General features: G+C 35.4%; 1 protein-coding gene across 6 annotated transcripts in view; it reads left to right on the top strand.

The window, feature by feature from the left end:
* Positions 1-24,735, top strand: part of Grm8 (glutamate metabotropic receptor 8) — an 836,043-nt gene that overhangs the window by 693,464 nt on the left and 117,844 nt on the right. The gene's annotated exons all lie outside the window — the stretch shown is intronic.

The raw sequence follows: 24,735 nt of genomic DNA, 5'->3' as shown, positions 1-24,735 counted from the left end.
TCTTTCACTTGCTAAATTAGAGTTATACCAAGATATGTTACATTATTTATTGCTATTGTTAAGGGTGATGTTTCTCTAATTTTTCTCTCAGCCTGCTTATCATTTGTATAAAGGAGGTCTACTGGAATCTTAGACTTACTTTTTTTTTAATTATTATTTTCATTATTTACATTTCAAATGCTATCCCGAAAGTTCCCTATACCCCCCTGCCCCTGCTCCCCTACCCACCCACTCCCACTACTTGGCCCAGGCCTTCCCTTGTGCTGGGTCACATAAAGTTTGCAAGACCAAGGGGCCTCTCTTCCCAGTGATGGCCTATTAGGCCATCTTCTGCTACATATGCAGCTAGAGACACAAGCTCAGGTGGTACTGGTTAGTTCATATTGTTGTTCCACCTACAGGGTTGCAGCCCCCTTCAGGTCCTGGGTACTTTCTCTAGCTCCTCCATTGGGGACCCTGTGTTCCATCCAATAGCTGGCTGTGAGCATCCACTTCTGTGTTTGCCAGGCACTGGCATAGCCTCATAAGAGGCTGCAATATCAGGGTCCTTTCAGCAGAATCTTGCTGGCATGTGCATTAGTATCTGGGTTTGGTGGCTGATGATGGGATGGATTCCCGGATGGGGTAGACTCTGGATAGTCCATCCTTTCATCTTAGCTCTAAATTTTGTCTCTGTACCTATATCCTTTCCAGTCACTTTGCTAAAAGTGTTTATCAACTGTTGGAGTTCTGGGGATCACTTTTGTACAGCATCATATTATGTGCAAGTAGCAATACTTTGACCTTTTCCTTTCAAATTTGTAGCCCCTTAATCTCCTTTATTGCTCTGGTTAGAATTTCACATACTCTATTGAATACATAGGGAGAGAATGGGCAGCCTGATTTTAGTGAAATTTCTTTAAGTTTTCTTCATTTAGTTTGAATTTTGGCATTGGCTCACTGTATTGTGCATTGTGTATTGTGTATTGTATATTGTGTATTGTGTATTGTGTATTGTGTTTAAGTGTATACCTTGAATGTCTGGTGTCCCTAATAGTTTTAGCAGGAGAGTGTGTTAGATTTTGTTAGACTTTTTCAGCATTTACTGAGATAATCATGTGATCTTTTTCTTTCAGTTTGTTTAATGATGGGTTACATTGACAGGTTCTCTTATATTGAACTATCCCTGCATGCCTGGGATCAAGCGGACTTGATCATGACAGATGATGGTTTTTATATGTTCCTGGATTCTGCTTGCCAGTATTTTATTGAGTACTTTTGTATCAATGTTCATAAGAGAAATTGGTCTGAAGTTCTCTTTCTTTGTTGGGTCTTAGTGTGGTACAGGTATCAGGGTGACTGTGACTTCACAGAATGAGTTTGGCAATGTTCCTCCTGTTTCTATTTTGTGGAATAGTTTGAGGAGTATTGGTATTAGCTTGTCTTTGACAGTGTGGTAAAATTCTGCAGGTAAAACTGTCTGGCACAGGGCGTTTTAATTTTGTTTGGAGACTTTTAAAGATTGCTTTTATTTCTTTAGGGGTTATAGGGTTGTTTAAATAGTTATAGGACTGTTTAAATAGGCCTGATCTTGATTTAACTTTTGTTAAGTGGTATCTGTCTAGAAAATTTTCCATTTCTTTAATTTTCAAACTTTGTGGAGTACAGGTTGTGAAGTAACTTCTAGTGATTCTTTGAATTTTTTCAGTGTCTACTGTTATGTCTCCCTTTTCATTTCTGATTTTGTTTATTTGAATATTATTTCTCTGTCTTTAGTTTGTCTAAAGGGTTTGTCTAGCTTGTTGATTTTCTCAAATATCCAGCTTGTCTTAGTCAGGGTTTCTATTCCTGCACAAACATCATGACCAAGAAGCAAGTTGGGGAGGAAAGGGTTTATTCGGCTTACAATTCCATACTGCTGTTGATCACCAAAGGATGCAGGACTGGAACTCAAGCAGGTCAGAAAGCAGGNNCTGATGCNGANGCCATGGAGGGATGTTCTTTACTGGCTTGCCTCCCCTGGCTTGCTCAGCCTGCTCTCTTATAGAATCCAAGACTACCAGCCCAGAGATGGCACCACCCACAAGGGGCCCTCCCAGATTGATTACTAAGTGAGAAAATGCCCCACAGCTGGATCTCATGGAGGCACTTCCCCAACTAAAACTCCTTTCTCTGTGATAACTCCAGCTGTGTCAAGTTGACACAAAATTACCCAGTACACAGCTCTTGGTTTCATTGATTCTTTGTGTGTTTTCTTTTTCTTTTTAACTGACTGATTTCATCGCTGCTTCTAATTGTTTCCTGCCTTTTATTCTTCTTTGGTGTGCTTGCTTCTTTTTCCTAGAGCTTTCAAGTGTACTTTTAAATGACTAGTATGAAATCTTTCTTTATGGAGGCAGTTAGTGCTTTTACCTTTCCTCTTAGTTTTGCTTTCATTGTGTCCCATAGATTGAGTATGTTGTGCCTTTATTTTCATTGAATTCTAGAAAGCTTTAGATTTCTTCCTTTATCTCTTCCCTAACCCAGATATTTCAGAGTAGAGAGTCCTTCAGTTTCCATGAGTATGTAGGCTTTCTGGTGTTTCTGTTAGTGTTGAAGTTCAGCTTTAATCCATGGTGGTATGATAAGACAAAAGGCATTATTTCAGTTTTCTTATATGTGTTGAAGCTTGTATTGTGATTGATAGTGTGGTCAGTTTTGGAGAAGGATCCATGAGTTGCTAAGAATAAGATACATTGTTTTGTGTTATGATGAAATATTCAATAGTTGTCTGTTAGGTCCAGTTGATTCATTCATAATGTCTGTTAGTTTCACTATTTCTCTGCTTAGTTTTTGTCTGGATGACCTGTCAATTGGTGAGAGTGGGGAATATATTTTAGCCAGCTCCACATCAAATATAAATCTAGTATATAAAATATATAACAGAATTAAAACACTGGATCTCAAGAAAAAATAACCTAATTTAAAAATGGAATACAGATCTAAACAGAATTCTCAGAAGAAATACAAATGGCTGAGAAACACTTAAGTGTTCAATGTTCTTATCTATGAGGGAAATGTAATCAAAGCTATTTTGAGGTTCTATCTTAAAACAATCACAGTGGCTAGCATCAATAAATCATATGGCAGCTCATGCTGGCAAGATACAGAATAAGAAGAAAATTTATCCATTGTAGGTGGGATTGCAAACTCATACAACCTCTATGGAAATCAGCGTGGGAACAGGTTCTCAAGAAGATGGGTATTCAATCTACCTCCAGATCCAGCTATAATACTCTTGGGCATAGGTCTAGAGAACTAACTCTTCATCCTATAACAGAGAGCCTTTTCAAGCATGTTTTATTGCTGAATTCATAATAGCCAGAAAATGGAAAACCTAGATGCCTTATAAGAGATGAACTGATAAAGAAAATTTGCTACATTTACACTTTGAAAATTTTCTAAGCTGTTAAATATAAAAATTACATACTTTGCAGGGAAATTAATAAAAATATAAAAAGTCATACTAGGTGAGGCAATTCATACCCAGAAAGATAAATATGGTCTGTGTTTATTTGCTATTATATAAATATTAAGACAATGAAAACCAAGCTACACGTCATAGACTTACAGAGATTAAGTATAGTCTAAGGGACTTGGGGCTGGTGAACACAGATTCTCTAGGAAAGGAAAATAAAATAGATAGTATAGATGATGGTGGGGCTGGAATGTGATAATCAAATGGGATGGGGAATGAAGAAGGGGATAGGAACTGAATACTGGGAAAGACTGATAAATTTATGTGTTACTTGAGTAGTATAGAAACTTAATGCAGTATAACCTTCCTTAAATATACACACATATGAAAATGATCTAAATAAAATCACAAAATAACAGGGAGACAGAGCCCTAACTAGATATATCCTGTCACCTAGTAAAGCTTCCAGTATGGGGATTGCTTTACAATATAATTGAGTTCTTAGTAGAAAAGGTCTCACAGAAATCCAAAACAAGCCAGGCTGTTGGATAGGCTACAATTGCTATCCACACACGGGCTCCATTACTGAAGACAACATCTACACAATTCATTGAGCATGGAGAATTCAAGCTTGTGCCTACCAAGAGATTTCACCCCTATGGGCTAGCATCTTTAGTCAGTAAAGATACTCTGCATCCTCCCAAATGAGAAACCAATCCAGCAAACCCCTTTGATCCACAAAATATGCTAGGGCAATGATGGCAAAATGTTTCTGGGACTACCCAACCAATATCTAACTTGACGTAAGTTCCATTCCACAAGATGGAACCCATACCTGACTGTACCTATGTGACCAAGAACTTGGTGATAAATACTCAAGGGACCTAGGGATAAACCAAATTCTAATGTCCTACTAAAGAAAAGTAGCACAGCTGTCACTTGAGAGGCTCTGCCAGATCCTGACCAATACAGATGCAGATTCTCATAGCCAAACATCGGACTAAGCAGAGGGACCACAATGGAAGAGCTAGGGGAAGGACTGAAGTTGCTGACAGGGCCTTATCTGAATTCAATGGGAGGGGAGGCTCTTGGTTCTTTGAAGGCTAGATGCCCCAGTGTAGAGGAATACTAGGGCAGTGAGGCAGAAGTGGGTGGGTAGGTAGGGGAGCATCTTAATAGAATCTGGGTAAGGGGGGGATGGGATAGGGGATTTTCAGAGGAGAATCCAGGAAAAGGGATAATATTTGAAATGTAAACAAATAAAATATCCAATTAAAAACAATACATATAAAACATACAGAAAAATAAAAGAGAAAGGTAGCAATAAAACGACTTTTAATGACATCATGCCATAATCACAGAGAGGTGTTTTTCTCAGCCATCATCAAAGAAGCTTCCTCCCAAAGCAGATGGGAACAAATACAGATATACACAGCTAGACAGTATGTGGAAAGTGAGACAGTGTCAAACACTCAAGCCTTAAACAGGATTTCTTCCTTAAATCCCTCCCGTCAGAGTTCAGGGAACTGAGGTAGAGGAGGTATGTATACAGAGTTCAAGAGCAAGAGGACATGGAGGACACGAGGCTATCAAGACCATCTAGACACAACAGGGTTGGCACACATATGAATTTACGAAGAGTGAGATGACATGCACAGGGCATGCTTGGGTCTGTATCAGATGGGGTCCTAGAGCTGAAAGGAGAAGTGGACACTAACCTAGACACCATCTGCAATAGATAACAACATGTAGAGGAAAATTAATTTCATCCAGAGAGAGCTCACTAAGGGAAAAACTGCTCAAGGGCAGGCTTCATGCCAACCACTAGAGGTCTAACAGAAACATGAATGAAGAACATCTACAGAGGGTCCTTGATTTATAATGTGATGTCATGACTTTCTCTTTATTTACTGATTTTATTATTTTTCCTCTTCTTTCTTCATTCCTCACTTCCTTACTCCTTTCCCCTCCCGCCATGTCCTCCCATATTCCCACCTTTCTTTTCCTTCCTTCCTTCCTTCCTTCCTTCCTTCCTTCCTTCCTTCCTTCCTTCCTTCCTTCCTCCCTCCCTTCCTCCCTCCCTCCCTCTCTCTCTCTTTCTTTTCTTTCTCTCTCTCTTTTTTCCTTCCTTTGTTCTCCTTCCATCCTTCTTTCTACCCTCTCTTTCTTTATTTCTATTTGTTTTTATTTTACTCTACAGGTTCTTTGCATACATATTATGGCTTCTGGGTATGAAGTTTTATGGGATTCCTGAGTATATGAATGAGTGTCTCTGAGTCTCTATCTTTTCTGTCTCTTTTTATTGGACACCTTTCTTCTGTTTGTTTATTTTGGGCTTTTCTGTTATGTTTATTTTTTATCTTAATATAATATATTGCAATATATTTTATTATCCCTTAGAGACTTTTTTTCTGTTAAGAGACAGAAGGAGAATGGATTTGGATGGGAGGGAATGTGGGAAAGAACTGGGGAAAATAGAGGAAGAAGAATCTATAATAAATATATATTACATTGAAAAACAGATTTTTTTTCAATAAACAGATTTTCTTCAATTAAGAAAAAGAGTCTTGTACTGAAGATAAAACTTCCCCCATTAATTGCACATACTATGCAGGGAAAACCTGCAGGTCCTAAGAATGGGCACTTTTGCATATGCCTCTGTGAAGTATTCATGGCACTTAAGTGCCTGCTTTTCTGCCTTGATTACATTAATTGTATCTTCATTTTATAACTGTGAAGTCTGTGTTCACACTGTGAGGACTGGACCACTTGCTGACTCAATGAGTGTAGACAGAATCTCTAGGATCAACTTTTGAAGGAGTGTACTCCAACTGAAAGCAGTATACTTGTTTGTGTTTGCTATTGATAAGGTTTCAATGCTCTATTAAAAATAATGTGTTTGATGTGGAGTTTTACTTATTTATTTTGCTTTATTCTGTCTTGAATGTGCTATGTAGATAACAGTAAGTGTGAATTTCTAATCCTCCTGCCTCTGACTCATTCCAAGTGCTGTGATTATAAGAACATATCACAACAACTGGCTTATGAATGCAGAGCTCAGTTCACACTGTACAAGCACTGTACCAATAGAGATATATCCTCAGTTCGATGCAATGGTTTACCAAAACAATAATTGGTAACAGTAATACAATTTTCTCAATCAAGGAAAAAAAAATATTACACATCAAATGGTAATGATGGCAGTACTTCTTAAAATTATATATTGTTTTGTTTTGAATTATCTTTTCATTTTGTGTGATTTTAGAAAAAACATCTTTGAATAGTATCCAAGAATCTTAATTGAACTACTACAGATCATGGGGCCTCATAGACAAACAATAACCTTCATTTTAATGGTAATTTGTCGTATTAACTTCAGATATTATTTTTATATTTTAAATCTTTAATTGACTAGTTTTCCTAATGAGTTAATGAAAAAATATAAATAATATTGTTAGACTTTGCTTTCCATTCTATTCTTATCATTTCCTAATATCTGCATTTATGGTACTAGTTTGAAATTTCATTTTATTACTATGTTGCATTTTTGCTCCACACCCAAATATAGACTACTATATTTTTGGGTCTTATTTTATGACATATATCTTATTACATATTATTACTCCATGTATTAGAAAATAAACATAATACATAAATATTACATGCAATACACTACACTACACACACACACACACACACACACACACACACTTTCTGCATTTTCTTCCATGGATAAAACACTGACAAAAACATTGCCAGTACTTTCTGGAAGGAGAAGGGGAGAAGTTGTCTTTCCATCCTAATAATTATTTAGCTACTTATAACTCCATAGGGATTAATGGGAATTATGAGACCCTCCTTCATTCAGAATGTTGTTGGGCTCTTTATCATATTGGTAGTCACTGCTGATGTGTGTATTTGTGAGTTCAATGCCATATTCTGTCCAGAAAACAATATGTCATATTTTTTCCAATTTCTCTGGCAATCTTTCTGGTCCATCTTTTTGTTTCAAAATGACTTTTTATGAGCCATGCAGACATATGTCTTAGTGATGAATATTGAATATTCACTTGTCTTCAGTTCTTTGACTAGTCGTTGCATAAATGGCTTCCCTACTTATAAAGAAGCTTCTTGACAAAGGCTCAGAGAAATACTAATCTGTGGGCAAAACCACAAATACTTATTTTGAATGCAGTTTTATGGCCACAAATGTAAAACTAGCTTTTATTGGCCAGATGTAATTATCACCGTGAAGGCTTCCTGCTGAGTAAGCTCAGCCTTTGTAGTTCTTTCTGAATTCAGGCTGGGTGATTCAACTCAGATGTTCTAGTGCAAAACTCCTCTCCAAGCTGACTGATTCTTTCTGACTACTCTCAGTGTCTCAGTGAATTGCTCTGCCTGGAAAGACTGCCCCAGGATTCCACAAACTGAAGCACAGACTATATAAACTGAACGAAAGTAAAAGGAATTGCATGAACTGAACTGAACTGAACTCAACTGCATCTAACTGAACTGCCCTGAACTGGAGTCAACTGAACTTCACTGCACAGTCTGAACCCAACTGACCTGAACTCATTAAACTGTTCTCCATTCCTCCTGACTTACTCTGTGCTGTTCTAAAGTAGCCCCTCTTTCCTGTCCTCTTGAGAGTTGGGTGTATCCTATCCCTGACTCATTCTGTCAAATCATTCTCTAGTTTGTCACTTAGACATCATTTTCAAACACGGATGCTTCCCTTTACCAACTAACTTTATCTTCATTGGTCAGCATTAATTGGGAGACAGAGGCAGGTGGATTTCTGAGTTCGAGGCCAGCCTGGTCTACGAGTGAGTTCCAGGACAGCCAGGGCTATACAGAGAAACCCTGTCTTGAAAACCCCAAAGAAACCCAAAAACAAAAAACAAAACAAAACAAAACAAAACAAAACAAAACAAAAAAGTGTGTACTAAGGAAATGTTTGTATTCCAGCCAGAAAGATTAAAAGTTTGCCATTCCAGTCAGAAAAAGCAGACCTAGATCTTTGGATGCGATCCCTATACAGAGCAGCCATGTTGCTCGATTAAAATTCCTCTACACACAGTGTGAGCACTTAGCATATCGGTGGTAGCTTCCCCATTAGGACTGATAAATGTCTTAGCCATGGTTTTTTTTTTTTTTTTTATCACAATTATAGTATGAAGTAAAAATTTCTTCCTTTTTGAGTAGGTCTCAAATTCAATTATAATGTAGTTGGCTACATCATGTCTGTCATGTCAATATTATTTCAGTGCACACATATTGCCTGACAGGTTGGTCTTGTAGCAAGCAAGGCTCCTAACTGGGTAAGACTATTGATAATTTCCTCTTCTTTCCTCTAGAAGCTTGCATAGCACCATCAGTATTGCAAATCTAGGTAGCCAGTAGGAAGGAAACATCCAACTTACTTTCACACTATGGTATCTCCAATCCGTAAGTGTGGTGTCTTTAGTCATATGGTCTAACCTCCTAGTGCTGATAGGGAGCAAAGCACAGAGGCGGAATCTTAAACAACTTTTGGTATCTCAGAGAAGTAGCTTAAGTCAAATGTTTGTATCTTGGAGAATATAACATTTTTCTCCAATACCCAGAGAGTTTGCTTTTATTGATTGTTTAGCTGTTTGTACATATTAGTTTAAATAGTTTCATTTTATTAGACTAGATTTCTTCTGACGCTGTAAGAGTAGATGGATATTTACATCTCCAGAATTCTAATCGAAAGGGAAATCATACACTTCTTTAGGCCACAGAAATTTTGGAATGACATGCGAAGAGAACTTTTTCTTAATGAGAATCAACAGCATGCATGCTAGAAATCGTTATTTCCAGGTTTCCATTTTATTTTTTTTAAATATCTGTCTGAGAAGCCCTAAGATTCTCTGTCTATGATTAAAATGTCAATCATGACAGACAGATATTTCTTTCTGGTTTTGTAGAAAGATGCTTCAACATCCTTAATATTGACTTCATTTTCAGATCACTCTCTAGTTTCAGTTAACTCTCAAAACTCAAATTAATTACTGCCTTGTAGTATGTTTCCATGGAGATCCCTTTGGAAAAATGCTGTCATTGAAGCTTTCTTGCATTGTTTTTTAGGTTGTGAATTTTTAACTTATTTTATCTATAAGACTGTGAGCCTAGAGACTTCTCATATACATGATATTTATTTAGAAAACTTAGTATTGTTGCAATTTCCATTTGTATTTATGTATTAAATAATATTTTAATGATTTTGTTCCCTCTTATACATCTAAACTTTGAATTCTTTGGGGTTTTGAAGAGATGTATGGCAACTTTATGCTTCATATCCTATGTGTTAATGCAGTTTGAAAGCAACATCATGAAGTGCTTCCTGGTGCAGATGTAGCTGCAGGTCAACTGTGCAAGTAGCTAATTTTAGCAAAAACAAAAGTTAAATATCTTTGAAATGACACTTTGGGATATACAAGAATGGGATAAATACATAAGTTAATTTGTCATCTATTTTCCAAAAGAAGTTCTAAATTGTGTATTGCTTTTTCCTGTATCTGGTTCCCCTTGGGTGAATTATCTTGGAAAAGTTCAATACAATAGCTCTTACACACAGGGATATTGGGAAGAATTAAGGGGATGCTCTTCACATTTTTAATAGTTTTAGAATTTGGTGGCAGTCAAATAAAGGAAGTTGTTTTTTTTAAGAGTTCTACTTTCCAAAAGTGACTAATAGTAATGCTATTAAAGTATATAATTTATTGTTTTTATTTATAAAAATATATTTAGAAATTTCTAGTCTTAGTAGCTTCTGTGAGTTTCTACCAGAGTATGGGACTGTCCTAGTTAGGGTTTTATTGCTGTAAAGAGACACCATGACTACTGCAGCTCTTATAAATGAATAACATTTCATTGGGTCTGGCTTACAGTTCAGAGGTTTTGTCCATTATTGTCAAGGCACACAGGAAGCATGATGGTGTGCAAACAGACATGGTGTTAGAGAAGTAAGTGAGAGTTCTTCTTCTTGATCTGCAGGTAACAGCAAGATGCTGTCTACCACATCAGGTGTAGCTTGAGGATATAAGACTTCAAAGCCTGATTCTACAGCAACACAGTTCCTCCAACAAGGCCATATGCCCTAATAGTTGCACTCCCTATGGGACAAGCAGCAAAGAACTTGAGTCTATGGAGGCTACTCTTATTCAAACCACCACAGAAATATTTCTGGTTTCTAGTTTATTCTAGTTTATTCATGTTATAAATATGGCTATTCATTTTGAGGTTGGTAGCTTCTTAGAACTTCAAGGTTATTTACTAAGTATGCTCACTGATACAAGAATCACTCAGTTAATGCTATTTGATAGTGTGAACTAAAATATAGAATAAGAGAAGAAAAATATAAATACATGATATAGAAAGTGAGCATGAGAAATCTATTGATGGATAGAAATTGAATGAGAAAGAAATAGGTGAGGACGAGAAATATGCAATAGAAAACATTATTAGCTTTATATATCAAGCAGACTGGAACAGAGAGGTATACACTGGAGCCAAATATAAAAAGAAGTGCAAAATATCCAACTTAAAATTCCCAAGTGAATGGACATTAAAAACCCCATTCCATGTTAATCTGAAGGGGAAACTTTGATTCCATGTATGGAGGTTGCTCCTTAGGACATGATGGATAACTCTAAGCAATTCTAAGGACTATAATTTTTAAGAATATTTAGAAAAGGGTATTGTTTAAATCTAAATCACTGGTGGAATTTTGGTGGACTTTGGGTCTAAAACATTCACTTTCTTCTTTCTGTCACAGACTCTGACACCTTTGAGTTGATGGTTGAGTTTTCTTTCCAAGTAGATTAGATCTTATTTCTGGACAGCCTACATTGTCAGGTGGGTCTGATGAAAGTGACCTCTTCTAGTGTCATAGCTAGCAGAGTGCCACTGACTGAGGAAGATCCCTCCTCCCCATTTTTCTAATTCTAGTGACAGCTATGTGCCCACTCAGCTGGAAAAGTACTGGGTTGTCAGCATCTGGATGACTGGCAGTTCAGATCTGAATACAAAGTGTCCCTTCCTTCTCATAATAGAATAACTTAAAAATAAAATCCACTTCAGCAGTTTTGTTCCTTTTTGAAAAATTTCAGTGTATCTCGGTGGAACAAAAATCCAGTTACATAGAGCCTGTCATACTTGTTAAATACCGAAGTTGAAAAGTACCTCTTTGCAAACAATGGCTACTAGGCCCATTTGCCAGAATCATTGTATGAAATAAAGAATCACAAGTTTGTGACTAAATTACAGAGAACCTAAAACAAAGCTATATAAAGAAACTATGCAGTTCTCACAAGGCCCAGTTTTGAGGAAAAACATAAATTTTTCTTGTTAAGCAATTGCGAGCCTTTTGTGTGACCCTATAGAGTAGATAATGTGAGGAGAAATTTTAAAAAAATACATAATAATAATAATAATAATAACAACAACAATAATAATGATAATGATAATGACTGATAGAATGGAATTTATAAAAACTATGAAGTTTGGGTTATTGCAGTTTAATGATTATTTTCCGGAGGCATTGCTCTGAGTTCTGTTTTTCAGGGGTTTCATGTCTTTGTCTTAAATTGTCCTTCTTTTATCTAGATTTCTCTTGCAATACTAGCAACCTTTATAGTGATGTGACATTTGCTTAGTATGTGTTCTCCTCACCAGAACTCAATTCCTTATAAATGATTTCTAATTCATTACTGTGCTACCAACAATTTTTACAAATCTAAAGACAATAAACAGTCATAGCAGTGGCATCCTTGGTTTTGATTTGCTTGTAATGTTACTAAAACCTTATGGGAGCTGGACAGTGGTGGTGCATGACTTTAATCCCAGCACTTGGGAGGCAGAAGCAGGCACATTTCTGAGTTTGAGGCCAGCCTGGTCTACAGAGTGAGTTCCAGGACACCCAGGGCTACACAGAGAAACCCTGTCTTGAAAAAAAAAAATCTTATAGAAGGAGAGTTCCACTTACTATTTTTTTGAAATCTGATTGATGCTTTTAACATCAGTAAGCTCTGTATAACATAAATTAAGAGAAAGCAATATAAATGTTTATAATATTTTTCAACAGAGAGCAATAAAATGAAATATAGATAAACTTAGGAAGACAATAGATTACCCTCCTTAGTTATATTTTTTAAAAAAATATTTACAGCCAGGCGTGGTGGCGCACACCTTTAATCCTAGCACTTGGGAGACAGAGGCAGGCGGATTTCTGTGTTCAAGGCCAGCCTGGTCTACAGAGTTAGTTCCAGGACAGCCAGTCTCGAAGAACCAAAAAAAAAAAAAAAAAAAAAAAAAAAAAAAAAAAATTTACATTTGCAACTGATTAAAGCTAACCCTCCATTGGTGATATGTATGGATGAATATATTAATATTTTTATATTAATTATGGAATTTATTATGATATATTATGTAATATAATGTAATGAATATAAGCATAGTCTATTATATTTCTAGTCTTTGTGGCTTGGGTGAGTGGCTACCTGGGTATGGAACTTTCTTAGAGTTTTATTGCTTCGAAGGGACATCAAGGCTACTTGGACTCTCATAAATGAAAACTATTTATTCGGCTGACTTACAGTTCAGAGTTTTCTCACATTAACATCATTGTGTGCAGGAAACACAGTGGTGTGAATGCTGGTGTGGTGCTGGAGAAGGAGCTGAGAGTTCTACATCTTGATCCTCAGGCAGCAGAAGGAGCCTGTGCACTTGGCACAGGCTAAGAATATGAGAACTCAGAACCTGCCCTCAATATAACTCAGTTTCTCTAACAATGCCATACTTACTCCAACATGGCCATTCCTACTTCAACACGGTCACACCTCCTAATAATTTCATTATATAGAGTACAATTATATAAACTAGATACATGCTATATGATATATAATGAACATTTATAATATATAGAAAGAGGGAGGGAAGAGACAATTTGTTTACAAAACTGTCACCCATAAAGGTATATTTTATTTATTTATTTATTTATTTATTTATTTATTTATTGTGGACTACTAAGGAACCGTGAACTATGTTGCAATTCTCATTCACTATGAAATACCAATGTTGTCCCCCCCCAAAAAAAAAGAGTTTCAGAAGAAAAATGTGAAGTATTATTTAAATAGATACTTTTAAATTCTCTGTATTCAGATCAATGGTGTCATATTGGAAAAGTGCGAGGCAAGAGGCACAGTTTTGAAATTTTCATCTTCCTTTTAGCTTCTTCTGCTGCTCTTTTCTTATTGACAAACTTGAAAGCCTCATACTGACATTAAATAGCAGTTATTTTTCTTTTTTACGTTTTCTATTGTAACCAATTTACTAAATTTTGTTTTATTATAGCCTTTCTGGTATTGACTTAATTCACACAATAATATGGTTCCTAGTTGAATCATTTTTTGAAAATGATATACTTTCAGTTTTTCATGGCCAAGAGAATTTTCTCATGTATACTTGCTTCATTTTTCATGGACATCAATTAGGCTTCATCAGCATGACTGTGAATATTATTGAAGTAAACGTTATTGTAGAAACACCTCTATTTTTGTTCACGAAGAACAATATTGTGAGTAATGCAGGTGTGGTACAGATGCAGTAGATTTATTTTTAGTTTTTAAAAATAAATCTCTACAGTGATTTCCATAGTGCATGGATTACTTTTATATTGCCACCAGCAGAATAAAGTAGTTTATTTTTTCCTCACTGTAATCAACAATTATTCTTTTATTTTCCTTAATGATTGTCCCTTTGCTGGGCGACCTGAAATCTCAGTGTAGTTTCACTTTCATTGTTCCCATGGTGAGGTGTGACAATGAACATTATGGGATATTTTCACTTCATCTTTGAGAACTGTTCATTCCTTTCCTTAACTTATTACCATTGGGTTGTTTGATTTTTTAATATTAGTTTCTTTAGGCATATTCATATTCCAAATACTAATTATCCATCAGATTCTTAGTTTAGAAAGTATTTCTTCCATTCTCGAGACTGTCTCTTTTTCTTGACACATGTTTTGTGTAGAAGCTTTGCAATTCCATACAATCCCTTTGTCAGTAGTCAGGAATGCTTATGGAGTGATTATGATTCCTTCCATAAAGTTCTGGGAGATGTTTACAACCTGAAGTGTTTTTCTTATATTTCCTATAACAAGTTTCTTGATTTTTAGGTCTTTTCTGAATGTTTTTAATCCATTTGGAATTGATTATTTTTCAAAGGCCAAAAAGAAGGGGTCTAGTTCATTCTTCTATAAGCAGATGTCCAGTTCTCGCTGCCCAATTGGCTTTAGAGTAGGTCTTTACTCCAATGTATCCATTGTATCAGCTGTGTGCTCTTGTATCAGGGGACTGAATCTGTTGTATTTATCAATATGTTCATTTTTGTGCACACACCCTGTGATTTTGTTATTATGTTTCTGGAGTAAACCTTGCCCTTGGTGGTTCTAGTTACTGATCCCTCCAGTGGTGTGCTGGTTACTCATTTATGATCATACTAAGCTGACCACCTCTGGACTTTTTTTTTTTTTAATAATTTTTATTAGATATTTTCTTTATTTACTTTTCAAATGCTATCCCGAAAGTTTCCTATACCCTCCCCTCGCCCTGCTGGATGGAACACAGCGCCCCCAATGGAGGAGCTACAGAAAGTACCCAAGGAGCTGAAGGGGTCTGCAACCCTATAGGTGGATTTTTATACTTCCATATGAACTCTGGGTGGTTTTGTTTTTCATTGGGTTTTTGTCAATGTTGTTATGCTGTTTTCTTGTTTCTCCATTTCCGTAAAGAATGTCATTGGAATTTCTTTGGGGATTTTACTGAATGTTTAGATCAATTCCGTGATATAAGTATTTTTTATTCCTGCCATTCCAAGAGCATGGGGAATCTTTCTATCTTGTAGAGTCTTGTATTCAATTGAGAAGTTCAGGGTCTGAAGTTTTCATTGCAAAGTCTTATATTGCCTTGTTTTGGTTTGTTTATTTGTTCACACTACTGTGAATAGAATTGTTTTCCTGGTTTCTTTCCCAGAGGAAGGAACATAGAGGAAGCTAGTGGAATTTACAACTAGATTTTTTTTTTTTTTTGTCATTTGAATGAAAGTGTTAGTTCTCAGAGTTTTCTTCTAGAAGCTTCAGGATCTATTGCATACAGGACCACATTGTCTTCAAATCTAGATGTTTTTATTTCTTCCCACAATATACTCTTCTTATAATGAAGTTTAGCTTTCGTTTGTTTGTGTTTATTTAGAGTTCGCTTAAAGTCTTTTTATTTTGAATGTATCATACATAATATGTTATAACATGGAATACATAGTAAATTCTATTTACTAATTTGTATTCATGCAGTATACACCATATCAAACCTTCTTGTGCAGTTTACATAACTGTTCTTCCTTCAGTACTATTTATTTAGATTTGCATTTGGTTTTGAGTGGCTAAATTCAATCTAATAACCATATTCTGATACCACGGTTACCTGGGCAATTAAGATTCAAAAACTATCTGGGATGAGAACCAAAATTATTAGTTGTCCACGACAAATAATAAAATTGTAGACAATAATTCTCTTTCACCCAAAAAAAAGTCACAGAATCCTACCTATGACTTTGATGCAGCTTAGAACAGTTTTTGTGTGTATTTTTAAAAAGTTTCCCACAAATATTCCTAGAAAAAAATCTTTGAATGACAGTTCACCTTATCCCTTTCAAACTCAGTCTAATCATTTTAATGACCCATCCTATTTACAGTTTATGGTTTCTTTCTTTTTTATTATTCTTTTTTCATTTTTTTCCTTTTCTTTCTGCCTTTATTACTAGTCCTCTGAAACGTGTGTCATATTTCTGTGTTCAGGAAATAACTTTTGTAAGGATGAGTCAAATGTTTTGTAACTCATAGCCAAATTTAAATTAAATAAATAAAAAGGTAATTTTGTTATAACCAACAAGAAAGATAAATTATGAGCAGCTGAGGGTGGTAGCCTATGGATGCAGCTTATCACGCTCTGCTCCACATCGGATTTGTACACTCATTTACTGGGTTACTTTATGGTAGTATTAATTGATAATCTATATTGGCGTTTGGTTTACTTGTTCTGTACATTTTTCCAAAAAAAAGGCACAAAATGAAAAATTCTAATAGTGGTAATTCTGCTAGACCTGGCAAAAAGAAAGTAACACACACACACACACACACACACAGACATACACCCCCCACACTCACACATGCACTCACACACATCCATTGTACATGTATTTCAGGATGTGGATAACTGGGAGGCTCAGTAGCTTTGCTGAATATAACATAAATTATTTTACTTTTTTCTTTTTGTTTTCTCTTTTTCTTTTTTTTTTTTAATTTTTTATAGTAAACTAAAAGTAAGCAAACAATTCTGGAAATAAATAGTTTTAGACAGTTAAAAATAAATTTTCCAGTTATAGATCTATTTTATTGACCTTTATTTAATCCAACCTGATAAATATGTTTATTTTTGTTTAGTAATAATGCTACTTGTTGAGATTTTTAAATAATATCAATCCCAGAATTGTTTAATCTTGTCTGGGTGCAGTGCTTCACATGTCGTGTCCAGAGCTGGAGTTGAGGGCTGCTTTCCAATGCCTTCGGTCTTTGAGAAACATGTTATCAAAGCTAACAGTATTTATTGTATTGGGGCATGTACTTATCACTCTGTGTTCTAGCTGAGGAAATGCACATTTTGACCAGCAAATTTTATCAGTGCTATTACTTTGTTGTTGCATATTGTACTCTTTACCATTTTTTTGGTTCATTTCATTTTTATGCAAAAGTTTCCATTTATTTATTGGCTGATTCAAAAGTAACAATAGAAGGCTGGCTGAAAGCACTTTCCCCAGCTGCTTAAAATCTCACAATCTAATGAGAAAATATTCTAGAATTTCCACCTTCAGAAATACGGTAATTTTATATAATTTTTCTCTCTCCCTTTCTTTGCATTAAATAATGATATTTTTCTTTTCTTTTTTTGATTACACAAAACATTAGCAATTATTTATAATTAGAAACCCTGATGCTAACATGGTTTTCAGTTAAAAATCTGATTTCAAGTAACAACTACACACACACACACACACTCACACAAAATTATGTGGTTTGGAAAACATTTTAATTTTCTTTGTGTGAGCTCTGCCAGGCCTTTTAGAAATGGAAGGAAGGTGGTGCAGATGCAGGCGCCGCTGCTGTTGACAGAGCTCTGCTGACAATACAGCTCTCCATTTTAGGATACATTTCAAGTAGTGATGTGCTTGTTGCTCCAGCTTTCTCAGCTCATAGACTGATCCTGCCTGTTGACACAACCACAAATGCTTCTATTCAAGTCAGAAGAGAGACTGAGGAGCATTTCAAAGAGAGACCAGGACATATGCAGCTGCAAATAGAGACATTTGCCATTCGAAGAGGCAGTACAGTCACTCCTCTTACCCCGAGCCTGCACAGCAGAGAAATAAGATTGAAAATTCCAGTTCCAATTTACGATAATGATTTATATTCCTACTTTGTGGGCTTCTGGACCTTCCAATTTACACGCAAATGTGTTTACACAGGTGGGACAACTTGCAGAATCAATTGAGACATTTTTAGTTCGGATTTGAAGTACATTTCCCCTCGTTAAAATAGTTAAGCCATTTCTGTGGTATTTTAGAAATAACTATGGCACCAGAAAACTATGCGATCTGATCAGGAATTATCTAGCAAGAGAGTAATTGTGGTCTGGTACAAGACTTGTTAAGGTTGAAGAGTCCCTGCTGCTCTTCCCCACCTACCGCCGGTGTGGAAATTATAGCATATTGCCTTGTGCATCTAATTAGTGGAATTTAGATGCTCTAGCAAAACAAATGGAAGGACACCTTACATTAATCGGTCATTTTTACTGATTTTTATGTTATCAATCCATTTTAATTCCTGAACTACTGATTCTATGCCAGTCCTTGCTTTCTAATTATGGAATTTATAGTATATGACCATTGTTTTACAAATCAATTTTCACTAATACTTATATGAAATATTATGTTTGCAATATAGCATAAGGGGATTCAGAAGGTGGCATTCTAAAGCTTTTCTAGTTTGAAGTTCCAAAAAGTTCCACATTCTTCCTGAATCATTCCCAAAGTCTAGTAAGCACATTGCCAGGTTTGCAATAGCAAAACCACATTCCTGGTAACTTAGTTGGTTAACTCATTTAGTTGTTCCACAGGTTGCTGAGGTAAGACAGCTAGAAAAACCAGTTTAAGGAAAGAAGCATTTCTTTTGTCTCATAGTCTGTGTTACCAAAGCAGGATATCAAGGCAGCAGGAGCTTGTCATACTTGGTCACATTATGGCCACAGTCATGAAAAAGAAAGTAATGGATGTTCCTGATAATCTAGCTTTCTGTCCTATGCAGTCCAGAATACAAAACCCGGGATTAGGTCACCGTATTTTTTAATGTGCATCTTGTCAACTCAATTACTTTAATTACAGTAGTTTCTTAAGTGTGACCAAAGGCTGATGCAATTGAATTGATCCTTCACAGATATTTTTTAAAAATTGTATCCTAGATCATTCTAGATATTTTCAAATTGAGAGTCAATAGTAACCATCATATCATGCATGCAAATGCAGGGCAGAGGGTATCCAAGAGTCTTTACTGAGACAATTTAAAACTACTTTTGGATTAGGAGCTGTTGTAGTGCTGTTAGCTAATTTCATATTTCATTTTTCATCCCCACTGAATTTTATCAATGAAAATGCTATGAAATCACAGAAGTGCTTTTCCAGATCTTCTCAGAGGTGCTACTTGTGATTCTGTGTTACCTGTGGAAAGAAGGAAATAATTTTAATCTTGATGATGAAAACAGGAGGAACAATGAAAGCCTTCTACTGATTCAGGAGAAAAATATACAGGAAAGAAAGGAGCATCACAGAATGCGTTTATAGGCAGAGAAAACGGCTCAGCAGGTGAATATGCTTGCCATACAAACCTGATGACCCTCGTTCTTCCCCCAAAACTAGTTAAACCCAGAAGAAGAGAACTGACACCATAGAGTGTCCTCAGGTCTCAGCCTGTGCACTATGGCATGCGTGCCCTCCTACATTCCCATATATGGCTGTGCACACACAGACACACTACTACTACTACTACTACTACTACTACTACTAAACTAATTCAACATAATAACAGATAACAGCTTATTCATTATTACATAGAACAAAATATTTTATATTTTATAAAATATAACAGTAATTATAATTATTATACACTTGACACTTTCAAAGGAATGAGTCCATGGTGAGATGCAACTGTTCTGTTTTCCATGTTATTCACTCCCACTGCTGGGCTGGGTTTGACATGACCTCATCTCAACCCAACAGAACTCCTGCCTCTCACCTAGGATTTCAATGCTAACATTTAAGAAATGATGTCACAAGGAGGTAGTGACCAAACAGGCCTAGCTAAGATCTACTGTGTTTGCCAGAGTCTACTTGGTAGACAGGAAAGAGGAGCTGTCTTTGTCTGGTCATTTTCTAGGTCCAAACATTATGGTTTGGGGGTGTTTTGTTGTTTTGTTTTGTTTGTTTGTTTTGTGGGCAATACATTTTGTTATATCCATAGTTTTCCCAGAACTTTATTTTTTTGTTTTGTTTTTTAAACCTGAAGATAGCAATCAATAAATTTTAACGTTTATATTTGATTTAAAAATATCATTGGGAAGAAAGACCCATGGTCTTGCAAAGATTATATTCCCCAGTACATGGGAATGCCAGGGCCAGGAAGCAGGAGTGAGTGGGTTGGAGAGCAGGGTGGGGGAAGGGTATAGGGGACTTTCAGGGTAACATTTGAAATGTAAATGAAGAAAATATCTAATAAAATTGTTTAAAAATAAGACAAAAGACAAAGGAATATAATAGTGTTTACTTGAGAGGCAAAATTTTATTTCTCTCAGGGAAAAACTGCATTTAGAGTCTTTTGTTTACAGCCTTTTAAAAAAAAGTCTCAATTATGATTGACACTCCCTCTGTAAGGGAGGACATTTTTCTAAGTAACACTTACCTTTTATAAGCATGGACATTCTTTTTCTGCATTTCTCTCTTGTAAGAGAAGTGCCTCTTGTAATTCTGGCTTCAGTGACAACCCTGAGCCATAGTCTGAACTTTTCTGATATAGGTGTATATCTAAAAAACACAAAACAGTAAGTAGTTGAAACTGCTTCCCTCATTTTAGAACTTAAAATTATTCAAACCTGCATCTATTCTCATGAGTTCTTTTATTTCATGGATGCGAAGTCCTTTGTCTCTCATTCAATAACTTTAAACAATGGAGTATAATTTTTATAACTTGTGCTCCTGACACCAGAAGAATTTATTTCAGGGACAAAGAGTAAGAAAACTCCCAAAGTTATATTTTTGGAATTTTCAAGATGCAGCTATGCTTGCTTTTCAGCCCCGTGACTTTGATGGTTGTCGTCATGACCATGTTAAGACTTTTTTGCCTTATTTATTATAGAAAGTCCAGTTGTTTTCATAGGCATTGCCACATTTTAAGTGAAGAATTTAAAATGTGATATTGAACATATAATTTATCTGAGCTAATACATATTCACACCTATCCTGGGAAGAATAAAATATTTGGACATTTGCATATAGGCAAACAAACAATTAAATGTAAGAATCAAACATAGCTATAAAAGTTAAACATTAGTAACAAAATGCTAGTAGCATTTTCATTTAATAATCTGAATGGTCAAAAGCACTGGGAATAAATTAGTATTTCAGTGACTACGATGACTGATGATCATTAAAACAACTTAAGGACAATTATATAGAATTCTTTACTACTTTGAACAATTAAGAGCATGTGATAATATAAGAAGAACAGTAGATTTTAGTGTTTGGGGTAATTGATGATTTCTAATAATTAATGGATAGGTAAACACTTATTTATGTAACAAGATAGGGAGTCACAGTCATTTCTTGGACGGTATGATTTGCAAAACTGTATAATTTCAGTCAGGTCATGTCGGAGTCTACTCAGTTCTTAGCTAAGGGTACAGAGCTAATCTCCTGGCCTGAGAAATCCATTTGTTTCTCATTCACTTCTTCAAGTCCGTGTGGGGACATGTAGGGACACTGTGCTGGCAGTCTAACTTGGCATGGGATCAGGCTATAATTGTGCCTGACTCCTCTATGTTCACATGGATTAGATTAAGCATCCCATGACTCCATCAAAAAGATAAATTGCAAGTGTCTTGCTCCAGGTCCTGGGTCTGCTCCTAAGGCTTTCATTCATGTCCTCTGTGTTTGTTTTGTCTGAAAGTGTTTTCCTGATTTGGAGATCATCATTTTTATTCTCACCACTTTTCCTCCTTCATTCTGAGTTGTAGACAACATATTAATCTTGCCTGCGATGTTTTTCAGGAAATAAGAGGCCTCTTTGCCTTGCCAAATGAAAGTTCAGTATCAGCTCTTCTGAGTCTTTTTGCATCTGTTCTATGATTTGCCAAGCAGGCAGATAATATCCCCATGATACTTTAAACATATTTTAAACAAAATAATGAACTGTAGTGTCCTAGAAAATAACATAAATGAAAATAAAGAGCACTGAAAACAAAAGTCAGAAAAAAATGCTTCTAAAATCAGGTATAAAGTAACTTTAGTTAACCATGCTTTCTATCTGTTTTTCCCCTTAAAAATTAATACCTAATTTTATTAAGAGTCTTCACATATTCTCCTGGCTTTTATTTTTATATCTTTCTTTGACTTGCTTGCTTATGCGTTCTCCATCACTACCTTTGTATTTTGGCTTTTAACTATTAAATTTCAAGCTACTATGTCTATCTTTATACAGTTACTGGTTATAGATATGCAACTTTGCATTTCTTCATATTGAATCAAAAATACTTTCAGAAGTTCTGATCAGTACAACATGGTCTAGTTCTCTGTTATCTGAACACTAATTGGTTGTTTCTTTTTGTTTAATTTCATGAAAGATGAATACATGTAGTATATGATAATTTTTACTCATTTTAACACCCTGTAAAATATTGAGGAGTTATCACGTAGGCACATGCAAAAGCTAAGATTTGAAATGTAAAAATAAAATAACAAATAAAACCTCCAAAAGTGAGTAAATTCTCACTGTGATGGTACCACTTGTACTTCTAGACCACCCTCCTCCCCCCCCCCCCAGACGCTGAATAACGAGTAACAACTTTGGAGACAATCTTAGCTATCAGAACATACCAAATGATTATCATGAGTTTTGAGAGAAGGAGGAAACTCTATAACCTCTTATGAGGCTTGATAGAAATTAGAACATTTGCTCTGATACTGGCAATTTGATATCTTCATCTTGGATTCAAATGAATTTTGAATTTAATTGATGAGAATATTGAGTTTATTTCTTGATCTATTTGTAGTTTTTGTTGTTGTTGTTGTTGTTGTTGTTACTTTATTTGGTACTTGTATGTGCTCCTGATGCAATCACCATGTAAATAATCTCTGAGTGCCTTAGGACAAAGAGCTCATGACTTAAATGCAATGTAGTCACGTGTTTCACAAGTGATCCGTATGGTTGGTTTAACCCCCAAGAGTTCGTTGAGGGAGTTTAGATCACTTGGCTGGATTAGTTGTATTAGAATTCAAGCCATGCTTTGTAGATAAAGCCATATTATAGTCCAGACAAAAACAAAGAATCCCATTTGGCTTCAGTTATTCACATGACAAATTCATTTTCAGAACACCTAGGTCAAACACAATAAAATCTATTAGAGAACTGTAGGTAACAGAGATACTTTAACTTTCTAGTTTTCATACTTAAAAATTGAAAAAAGATATTTTAGATAAGTATATTGTATTTAATTAAAATAATAAAAAATATATAGCACATAGAACCTGTCAAGTTCATAATTATAATAGTAATGATGAATAATTCATAGCTATTTATTTTTGTAGAAAATTTTGTATGTATGTTATCATTGGAAATCTTTATCCTATTTACAGAAGAACAAAAACTTATGGTTATTTTGGATTTTAGGGCAAGATGTGCTGGTTCCTATCTATAACTTAAGCACTTAGAATATGGATGCATGAAGATGACAGATTCAAGGCCATCCTGATATACAGTAGACCATTTGTCAAATGCAAAGAAACCTCATTTGAGGTAGAAGAACAACAACCACAATGTTTGGATGAATCAGTATGTAAGCAGAGGGCATTGGTGGTAACATTTGTTGATGATCACTCGGTCTTTTATGACTGCTCTTTTGTAGACTTTTCTGTATACACATAGTCAGCCATTCAGTTCCAAAAAACTCATTTGCAGTAAGGTATTATCAACCCTGTTTCATAAATAGGGAAATGGAAACACAGAGATATAGATTTAGCAAGGTGCTGTATCTCATTATAACTCTAAATACTGATTTGAAGATAGAGATTTTCAAGATGCTTAAGTCAAAGCAGTTTTTAAGTTACGTAGAGTGATTTTCCTCTTGGAGGGTACAAAACTATAATGACATCAATAGCAAGATAAAATTTCACATTTAAAGATAAACCCGAATGGCAACATAGACCACCATTTTCAGTATATGCAACTAGAAAAAATGCAGTGAACAGCACCTAACCCACCATAAGTGCCGGGAGATCTTGTCATTACCTATTATAATTCACATTTTGGAGTGAGGTTAACTAGAGATTTGAGCAGGGAAATCATTTGTAATGAAGAGAACATGTACAGAATCGGTTTTAGAGTACTATTGTGCTTTGTATAACTCTCAAAAATGCACAAAAGGTGAAAGTGCATATTTGCCTTATTGCAATTTGCTATTATTTCCCAATGTTGAGAATTAGATTACATTAGCTTGTGATTGTACATTAAAAATATCATTAGCACCTGCTTCATGTAATGCTAGGTTAAGCAATGCAGTACGGAGCTAATGTATAAGGTATATTTAAGGCACATATCATACATTATCTTTAACTTAGAAGAGATTTAAAAGCTAATAAAGTAGTTAATTATAACATTAGAACATAATGAAATTTCACACAAATGATTCAGATGAGACGGATGAGGTGAGAAGGGAGAAACTGCTTATGATTTACATGATCAGGGAACAGATTTATGGGGAGGTGTTTAAACATCATTCTTAAAGCAATAGTATTTTGACAAATAAGAATGAGAAAAATCTAGATTAAAAATAACAGAAGAATAAGTAGTCACAGAAAGAAGAAAGAAATACTTGTAGGAAAATATAGATAAAATTTATGTA

Source organism: Mus pahari, chromosome 2, assembly GCF_900095145.1.
Source record: "Mus pahari chromosome 2, PAHARI_EIJ_v1.1, whole genome shotgun sequence".
Lineage (NCBI taxonomy): Eukaryota > Metazoa > Chordata > Mammalia > Rodentia > Muridae > Mus > Mus pahari.
This window is presented reverse-complemented; position numbering and strand designations above follow the sequence as displayed.